The sequence below is a fragment of the Electrophorus electricus genome, chromosome 3 (assembly GCF_041902795.1).
Source record: "Electrophorus electricus isolate QZ-2024a chromosome 3, ASM4190279v1, whole genome shotgun sequence".
NCBI lineage: Eukaryota > Metazoa > Chordata > Actinopteri > Gymnotiformes > Gymnotidae > Electrophorus > Electrophorus electricus.
The window spans coordinates 36,144,217-36,153,688 of NC_137499.1; the positions used below are offsets into that span (position 1 = coordinate 36,144,217).

Consider the following 9,472-nt stretch of genomic DNA (forward strand, 5'->3'; position numbering starts at 1 on the left):
ACTTAATAAAAGCAAATAGAAAATGCCTTCACGCACCCTACCTTGACCACGAAAGAGCGTGCTGTTTCATTCCGGAGCACAACACATTTTAGCAGTGGAAACCACCATTTCGGTTTACGTAAGACAATGGCATTTATTTATATCTCCATGATGCACGGGTGCAGGATGACAGTAGCGCCTGCACCGTTGAGGCCACAGTCTGCTGCAGCAAAGCAAGGCGTTCACACGAGACGCAGCCAGTAACAACGCGGCCTTTTCTGCTCAAACCGCTTCTTATCGCTTTCATTTTCCGGCAGCACGCGGCCAGGGACGTGTGATGTGACTTTTAGATCAGGTGGGCCAGTCAGACGCCTGCGAGTCTGCCTGCCGCTCGAGGACGCAGTTAGCCACACGGCCTAAGGATGGGCAGGCCTGAACCGCGCGGGCGAGCAGCGCGGTGGGCCCACGCACGGGAATCACGGCTGGCGTGCTATTTTGGCATGAGCGCCGCCTCATGCTTCACCTCACAGGCCTATGCCAGCGCCGAGCTCCCTGCAGAGCGTGGATCCGGGTTTAAATTGTAACAACCCGTCTGACTAAACATGAGATAGGAAGCACCAGAGAGTTAGGCTATGGAAGGCGCCGAACTACCCAGGACCACAGCCATCCAGGCAGGTGGGAAGCATGAGAAATCTGTATCTGAAGGCCACATATTTAGTGCATCACTGAGTGGAAGCTGAACCTTGAAGAACAGACCCGCTGCGGCATTATCCAGGTGGGAGCAGGTAGCGTGGTTTGAAGGATTTTTTGTTTTGTTTTGGGTTTTTTTTCCTCTTCATTAGGAGATGTAGAAAGGAAAAAAATTAAAAGTTGACTCTTCAGCCATCTCTTTCTTCTCTAGTGCTCCAGAGTCTGAGTGTTGTATTCAACAGGTTATATCATTTTTATATTGGCATTGGGCCAAAGTGACACTGACAATTTGAGGTTTTAATTTTTGCATAAATTAGTGAGGTTTTGATCTTTTTTTAAGCATTTGGTCCGTGTATTTCATCGACCTCACAGTCACTGAAGCTCAGCAAGTGGTCCTCTTTTCCACATAATAAAGAAGTCATCATTTCTGTTTCTGCACACCTGTGTTTTTGGCACCTGGCTTTCTATCAGCATTCAGCAACTTTTTTGATGGCTATTGGTACATTGTGATTGCATTTACCTTAGTTTTAAAACTTATTTCTATTTAAAAGATCCCATAAACAAGCACCTTTTAAGGACTTCTTGCACCATTTTAATCACATCCTTCCAAAAATGTGGCAAGTATTACAAAGTATTACTACATTACTTCTATAAGTGGGACAAATTATTGTATCATATGTGTGACATTTCATCATTGCTTTTAAGTATTTCTTATTGGCCAATATTTTTTTTTTTTTTTTTTCCAGAGGCGATTTTTTTTTCCAGGTGTCTGAGCCATCTGTGATAAATCTGTGTATCTTCAGCAGCCTGTTTCAAAACACTCAGGTGACATTGCCAAGGTGACAGGCTATCACAGAAGAGACGACCAGAGAACAAGATCACTGTTTTTGGACTGCCACTTAACCGAGACCTTCTCAGCCAGATGCCTGCTATGGTCCCCACATTCTGCACATTTACTATTCACAGTGGGTGGCTGCATTTTTTTTTGCTTCTCATTCATGCTGGTTCACACCAGAACAGATACAGTGTTTGGTTAACAGTCCACCCAAAGTCCATATTAATATAAAAAATATAAAATAATATAAAAATTTTTTTTTTCTTGTTTGCTGAAAAATGATCTAATATTGTTGCTTTACTTATACACTAATATGCTGTATTTTTGTAGTTTGAGTTGTCTCAGAATTAATTAAAATGAACATGCAACTATTGTAAATGTGTTACACCATGTTTAATATCATCAGAACTGTTGGTGATGGTTATAGCTTCAGTGCATTTGTAGCAAATAGATCCTACTAAAAAGCTTCTGATTTTCAGAGAATGGCTATATTATAGTGCAGCACTATGAGTATACCTTCCACTTTCAAAAGCATTTAGTAGAAAACTAGTCCCCATGTTTAGCACTCACCAGACTGTACTCAGGTGTGGAAGGTCCTAAGATAAACATCCTTACAGATTAGCGCAGTTGAAGAATTTACATTATATGGAGCTTTGTATGCAGTATAGCTTTTATCAGTGAAAGGAAGCAACAGTTGAACTATGCATCTGTCACTGCAGTTGGACCGACTGAAGCTGGCTCGTGTCATGTGACCCAACTGTGACAAAGGTCATACTGTGTGCTTATATATAGCAAATCGATTCTAACAGCCCTTATATGATACAGCAGGAACATGCTAAATAAAGAGGCAAATTCATTGCAATTTGTTCATCAGCTATTTGTTGAAAGCAGCATTGTTATATACAGTAATCAATCTGTTGTGCTATTATATTACTTGCTCCCAGGAAATGTATATAAAAGATATCAAGTCATCCCAATTGAATCATATTTATTTTTGAGTTAACAAGATATATGAACATAATTTATTTTGTATTGTGGAATGGAACTGCTACATTGGCCAGACTTTAAAATAACCTGTTCTGTTGTGTGCCTGAGAAAAACATAAAGAATGAAAGAATTTTGTTTACATCACAGATTCCAAAATGGGCAGAATTAGGCACTCCAGCAAAGAAAGTAACTTTAGCTTGCTGTCCATTTGATTCTGGTGGATTGTTCTGACAATCTACAAGAGACCTACATCTCATCTTATTCTGTATTATGAGAGCTAACTGACTAACTGCATTTCATGTGCTCTGTCAGTTTGACTCTGGGTGATGTAACTCATGAAAACCTGATATTTACATCAGAATCTAATTTAATACAGTATTCATAATAGTAATTAGATTAAATTTAATTTCATTTGAATCTCTCAAGGGAATGAAAGAAACAACACAATGACAAAATCACTGCTGCAATTACAATAGATGCCGTAGTGTGCTCTGTTCCCATCCCAACGCGCCACGACGATATAACATACAGCCGGATATCTTCCAAGTGGAGCTCACAAAACAATGCGGGGATCATAGAAAATTGGACCACATTTCAGGGCAAGTCTGGCCTTTTATGGCAGGACGGTATCCATCCTATGGAGTGTGCTGCTCTCCTCTCTTGTAACATAAGCCACGGTCTTATGACAGACCTAGGTAATCTTTGGCAATCCAGAGGCCAGGCAGCAGACAAAGAGGGGAAACCACCCGTCTGCTGATTGCTACTAGACGTCACCCAAGGTTCACCATATTGACACTGTGTCTGTTCGTCGAGCTAAGCAGAAATACAGAAAACCAAGAAAAACATATCTTAATAACCTAATTAGTATTAAAGTAAGTTGACTCACAGAATACTGCCTCCACCTTTCATCTAAAGCTGGGTTTACTAAATGTTAGATCCCTAACATCTAAACTGCTTATGTTAAAATAAATCCTCACAGATCATAGATTTAATGTACTTTCTCTAACAGAAACCTGGATCAAGCCAAATGAGTGCATATCTTTAAACGATGCGTGTCCTTCTGGCTACAGCTATGTACACCGCCCTCGTCTAAGCAGCCATTGAGGTGGCATTGCATTTATTTATACTGGCACATTAGGCATAAACCAGAAAGCTGGTTATGATTTTGAGTCATTTAAATTATTTTTACTAGCATGAACAATGCAACCAAGGATAAGAAGACTACCCGGCCTCTTCCCCTAATCGGCATCTACAGGCCACCAGGATCCTATTCAGAATTTATTAGCACATTTGCAGATTTCCTCTCTATTCTAGTCGCTCTAGTAGAGAGAGCCATTATTGTTGGTGATTTCGATATTCACATTGATAGTGCCCAAGACCCTCTGAGATCAGCCTTTAGTTCTATATTAGAGTCAGTGGGTTTCACCCAATGTATAAGAGCACCCACACAGTCTGGTGGACATACGCTTGACTTAGTACTGTCCTATGGTGTGGACATAGTCATACTACCCCAGGCTGATGCCATTTTGGACCTTTCCCTCATTTCATTCGAACTACATACGAGCCATATTATAGTAACCTCGCCTTGCTACCAAACGATACGCACGATCATGTCAGCCACTACGTCTAGAATTATGGCATTCCTAAACCGTTCAAATTAGCAGTAATCTAACCTCGACCCACGTCAGCTGTCAAATTACAGGCCGATCTCAAACTTTCAATTTATTTCCAAGATCCTAGAAAAAGCTGTAGCTCAGCAGCTAAGCTTAAACCTGAATCGCAACCAGATACATGAAGTCTTTCAGTCAGGGTTTAGGCCTCATCATAGTACAGAGACAGCACTGATTAAAGCAGTTAATGACCTGTTGTTGGCTTCTGACCAGGGTTATGTCTCTCTGCTTATATTGCTTGATCTGAGTACAGCTATAGATCACTTTAGATCTATTGACACTATATATCACAACATTTTACTATATAGACTCAAAAATGTTGATGGGATTATGGGCAAGGTTCTTTCCTGGTTAAAATTTTATCTAGTTGGTCGCTTTCACTTTGTTAACATAAATGGAGACTTTTCAGCATACAAGAAGGTTTAGCTATGGTGTCCCACCAAGATCTGTTCTAGGGCCTCTGCTTTTTTCTTTATATATGCTAGCTCTAGGTGACGTTATATGCAAACACTGTGCTAGTTTCCACTGCTACGATGATGATACTCAGCTGTATGTCTTAGCCAAACCAGAGGACATGTATCATCTTAGTATTATTGAGGAATGCATAAAGGACGTCAGACACTGGATGTTGAGAAACTTTCACTCACTTAATCCTCAAAAAACGGAAGTGCTTCCATTAGTCCCACAGACGGCTAGTACCTCGCTCTCTAATTACTTAATAAACCTCATTGGTCTCCCAATCACAGCTTATAGATTTTGGAGTGATCATTGATGCCAGTCTCTCATTCGAAGCTCATGTAATAATATTTCTCCACCTCAGGAACATTGCAAAGATTAGGAATATACTCTCCTCATATGATGCAGAAAAGCTAGTCCATGCATTTATCACTTCAAGATTGGACTACTGTAATGCCTTACTATCTGGCTGTACCACTAAGTGCCTAAACAAGCTCCAGCTAGTTCAGAACGCAGCAGCCAAAGATCTTACTTAGAACTAGAAAATTTGATCACATTACTCCTATCTTAGCTACATTACATTGGCCCCAAGTAAAATTTTGTATTGATTGTAAAATGCTTCTAATGACCTAGAAAGCACTGAATGGTCTTTCCCCACAGTACCTTAGGGAGCTCCTAGTGTATTACAACTCACCACGTCTGTTAGATCAAAAGGCTCTTTACTAGTACTAAGAATAAAAATTGCAGGGGCAGAGCCTTTTCCTATAAAGCTCCCACACTATGGAACAATCTTCCTATAAATGTTTGAGACTCAGACACAGTCTCAATATTTAAGGCTAGGCTGAAAACCTATTTGTACAGTCAGGCATTTTATGAACGACTTCCCATCTTAGGTAAAGGGGTAGATCTGGGGGTCCATGGGCACTGAGACTTTTGCTAAACTGGGATGTTATGATGCTGTCACTTCACTTCTCTTTTGTCACTCATGCCTGTGGTTCCTAATGGCTCTTTCCTTTTAGCTGTGCTGTCATAGGTCGATCTGCCAGAGTCCCTCTTTCACATTATAGTTCCCTAATCTACACACCCTGGACATGCCTGATATTCTAGTCTCCCTTTCTGCCGAGGTTCACCTACCCCTGATGTCATGATGAAAACCAGACTAGACATTGATTGCTTATTTTTTCATTCTTTATTTATTTTATTTTTCTTTCTTGCACTACTTATTCTGCTCCTTATTGTTTATATTGTTACTATTATAATGTCCGTTGTTGGCCAGGGGAGGACGGCCCCTCCTTGGAGTCTTGGTTCCTCTCAAGGTTTCTTCCTCGTGCTCTAGGAAGTTTTTCCTTGCCACTGTTGCCCTTGGCTTGCTTATTGGGGGCTTGGACTTGGACATTTGTAAAGCTGCTTTGTGACAGCAACTGTTGTAAAAAGCACTATATAAATATATTTGACTTGACAATAGTCCTACCACTTAAATGGGAATTGAATCATTTCCCTCTTCCATATGACATGTGGATAAAATAATTGGATATCCAACAAACAAAATCCTTAAGTGGTTATTTTATTTATTATTTTCATTTAATCTTTTACCATCATTACTCAGTTAACCTGCATTTATTGCTGAATTCATATGCATAGTGAAAATACTGAGTCATCCATGATTACCTGAGCTATAGATAAAACAGCATAGGCATTTGTTCATCAGTTTAATCTCTCTATGAATCTGAACATCATGAATTCTATGTGTGAAAAATTATTTTTAGTTCAAGTCATCGTTATACAGTTTATGTCTAGTACAGGGTACTTGTTTGTAACTGCTTGCTATTACCATTTGTTTCAAAATGAAAAACTTTAGCAGTTTTTTAAATCAGTGGTAAGATTGTTATATTTTATCCAGAAGCTAGGTTTTGTTCACATCAAATAAGCAGACATGCTTCTTTATTGCCATTTTGTGAAGAAATATAAGTAATAATGGATATAATATAATGACCTGTTCCTCCTGAAAAGCATGCATGCCCTAAAGTTACTGCAAGTCACTCACACAAAAGCTCACCACCATTTCACCAATACACATGATACACATTCCAGAGCAGAAGCCTTCAAATTAAAGCTGCACTTGCAGTCATTGTTTTGTTTCAGGTCCAATGTGCTGGAGTCCAGGGCCAAAATGCACATACCGCGTCCCTGTCCGGTTGCTTAGAGATGGCCCCATATTTCTTTAAATGAAAACTAATTTTCTACAAATAAAAAAAAAGCACACCAGCTTCCATCTTGAGGTCTCTTGCATCTCTCTCCTGTCTGTCCGTTCCCTGAATGTAAAAAGGATCAAGTAAAGCACCACACTGATGGATTCACAGTTTGAATAGGAGGTGTGCATCACGCTGAATGCGAGTGTGACCTAAAATCAGCTACATTCACCAAGCTACTGAGCACAGCAATGCTTAGACTTACCATTCCTAGCAATGCTTACCAAAGACATTGTAGTGTTAAGCTGGTCTTAAATACAAGAGTGTGTATTCTATCATTAAGCGATGATCTTTGTCTTATGGTGCATTTGGGAAACCCAACCTTGACTAACCTGTGCCCTCTATATAATCCACTCAGTTATTTTGATTTGAAATCAACCATGCTGCATGTCCCAGGTGTCATTGCTGACCTGAGACTCAGCGGTGTCGGCTTTCTCCTCAGCCTCCTCCAGCTCAGGCTGCGCTCTCCTCAGCTTGGTTGAACTGGTGTTTGCTTGTTCCTCCTGACAAAGAGATCAGAGCATTGATCTGTAGTTATCCAACAATAAGAGAAACAGCAGGTGCCTGGGGACTCCCTATTTGAGAAGAGCCTCACTCTCAGCCTCCTCTGATTGCTTCTTGTAGGCCTTGACCTTCACTGTAACTTGTCCCCCAGATCTTGTAATCTCACCGTGTTCTTCTAGTCTTTCTCACACTGTAGCAACAGTAAAAGGAAGGAAAGCAATTTTCATTTTAAGAGCTTGAATATTGACATTGTAATGTAATTTCATGTTTTCTAATAATTTAGGATATCCAGAGGGAGAACTCATCATCATGAGCTTTCACTAATATTTCCTCAAGTTTGTCAGTGATGAAGGTGTCTGGTAGATGTCACGGAAGGCTCCCCTTCCACTGGTCACGTGGTATGGCCCGCAGCATGCAGTGGGAGTTCTCTCTTGACTGTGTCTCATTTGTAACCATGCCTATGTTTAGCACACAGCTGCATTGCTTTAGTCTTGTCATGTTTGTATGTATTTAAACCCTTGTCTGTGTGTGCATTATGATCGGTCATTAATCATGTTCATGTTCGCGTTGTTCTTGTTTGCCATATATGTTTTCTTGTTCACAGTTTGTTATACATGAGTGCCGGTGTTTGTATCGTATGTTAATAAACATTTTTCTCCGTCGAGCGAGTCTGTATGTCCTGCTCATTGCCGTGTGGCACTCTGGCCATTACAGAATGACCAACCACAACAGGACACCTACTCACACCACAGGAAACAGACCTCCTACAGGGATGTGCTTGAGGACATCCAAAGCTGTTGCCTGGATCCCTGGATATTTGTGAGAGGACTGTAACCGGTGTTTGCGACCACACTGGAGGAGGAGGGGAACATTCCCTGGAATTTCTTGGAGGGCTTTCTAGGGCTACCGAGCCAGGACCAAGGAGCGCTGAGGGGCTCAATTGGGACCGCGGTGAAGGCGGTTGATGGAGCTGGCTAGGCCCCTGAGCTAGCGAGGATAAAGCCTATATTCTTCCTCTTCCATGGAAAGGCCAGAAGTACTGGAAGGGTCCGCCCAAAGCCCAGGATGTGGACTACCTCTGGGGCTGTCCTTGGGTAGCTGGCAAAAGGAGGACCATAATGTTGGGATAGCACGTTCAGAGCCAGGGCAGTCAAAAATGTCTCCATACCCTTCAGGTTTTCATTTTCAATGTTTCTATTCCCAGGAAACAGACTTCTTTCAATGTTGCTTCAAGTTCTGCATGGCTCTCTTCATATTTTGTTTCCACTCTGCTAGAATCTACACAATGAGGTATGAAACAGGAAGAAAAAGATTTGCTTTTAGAATTTTCATGTATGTTTTCTTGTCTTCATTAATAAACGAAGGCCAGCAAGTTTGTTGTACCTTATAGTTTCTCCATTTTTCCTCCAGCGCATGAGCAGCTGAGTTTGCCCCCTCCAAATGTGTCAGCAGGTCTTCCACCACCCCCTGATGTCTGGTTTGTTTTCTCCATGGAGCAGAACTTTGATTTAACTACCTTGACAGCCTCCAGATGACACTGGGGCAGCTTATTTCTAATATGATTTGGAATACACGTTAAGTTAGCAAATGTAATATGCATAAGCCCGATGTGTATACATAGGTGTAGTATACATAAATCCCTCAGCACTACAAGAAAGTCTTACTTGGAATCCCAAAGTCCTCAGTGCATGGGATGGCACCTGTGTTTGGTCCTCCACTGAACCACCTCACAGTTGACCTTGGACATTCCACGCTGCAGCTCAGCCTTGACCGCCTACTTCTCAAACAAGACAAAGTCATGACAAGATGATTGAAGTGTATGGGCCAAGGTATTCTTAGCCTGTTAAGATCAACATAACGGTTAGTTCCACCTTCTCAGTCTTTAGGGACTAAGATATATTTTTATACTGCACCTTTGTTTTATCCTCATTCTGCCTTTTTATCTCCTCATTTTGTTGGACATAGGCCTGTTTAACCCTTGTTAACTGAGACAAAAGAGAGTCCTTCTCAAGCTGGTTCATCGTTTCACCTTCATATAATTTTGGGAGCTGCTGACAGTCGGCAGATGGACTATAGGTAAGGCCGCTATACAGCAGTCAACA

At 41.1% G+C, this 9,472-nt stretch overlaps 2 long non-coding RNA genes across 2 annotated transcripts; one reads left to right on the forward strand and one right to left on the reverse strand.

The window, feature by feature from the left end:
* The first annotated feature begins 208 nt into the window (after positions 1–208).
* On the forward strand, positions 209–1,513 carry LOC118242113 (uncharacterized). The gene is made up of 2 exons (XR_004776547.2): positions 209–754; positions 1,416–1,513. It is a non-coding gene; the product is annotated as an uncharacterized LOC118242113 (long non-coding RNA).
* A 4,607-nt stretch (positions 1,514–6,120) lies between these two features.
* Positions 6,121–9,144, reverse strand: LOC113577909 (uncharacterized). Its single transcript, XR_014122845.1, has 6 exons — positions 9,035–9,144; positions 8,754–8,923; positions 8,539–8,648; positions 7,462–7,560; positions 7,277–7,369; positions 6,121–6,929 (listed from the first exon to the last, which is right to left on the reverse strand). It is a non-coding gene; the product is annotated as an uncharacterized LOC113577909 (long non-coding RNA).
* Positions 9,145–9,472: the final 328 nt, after the last annotated feature.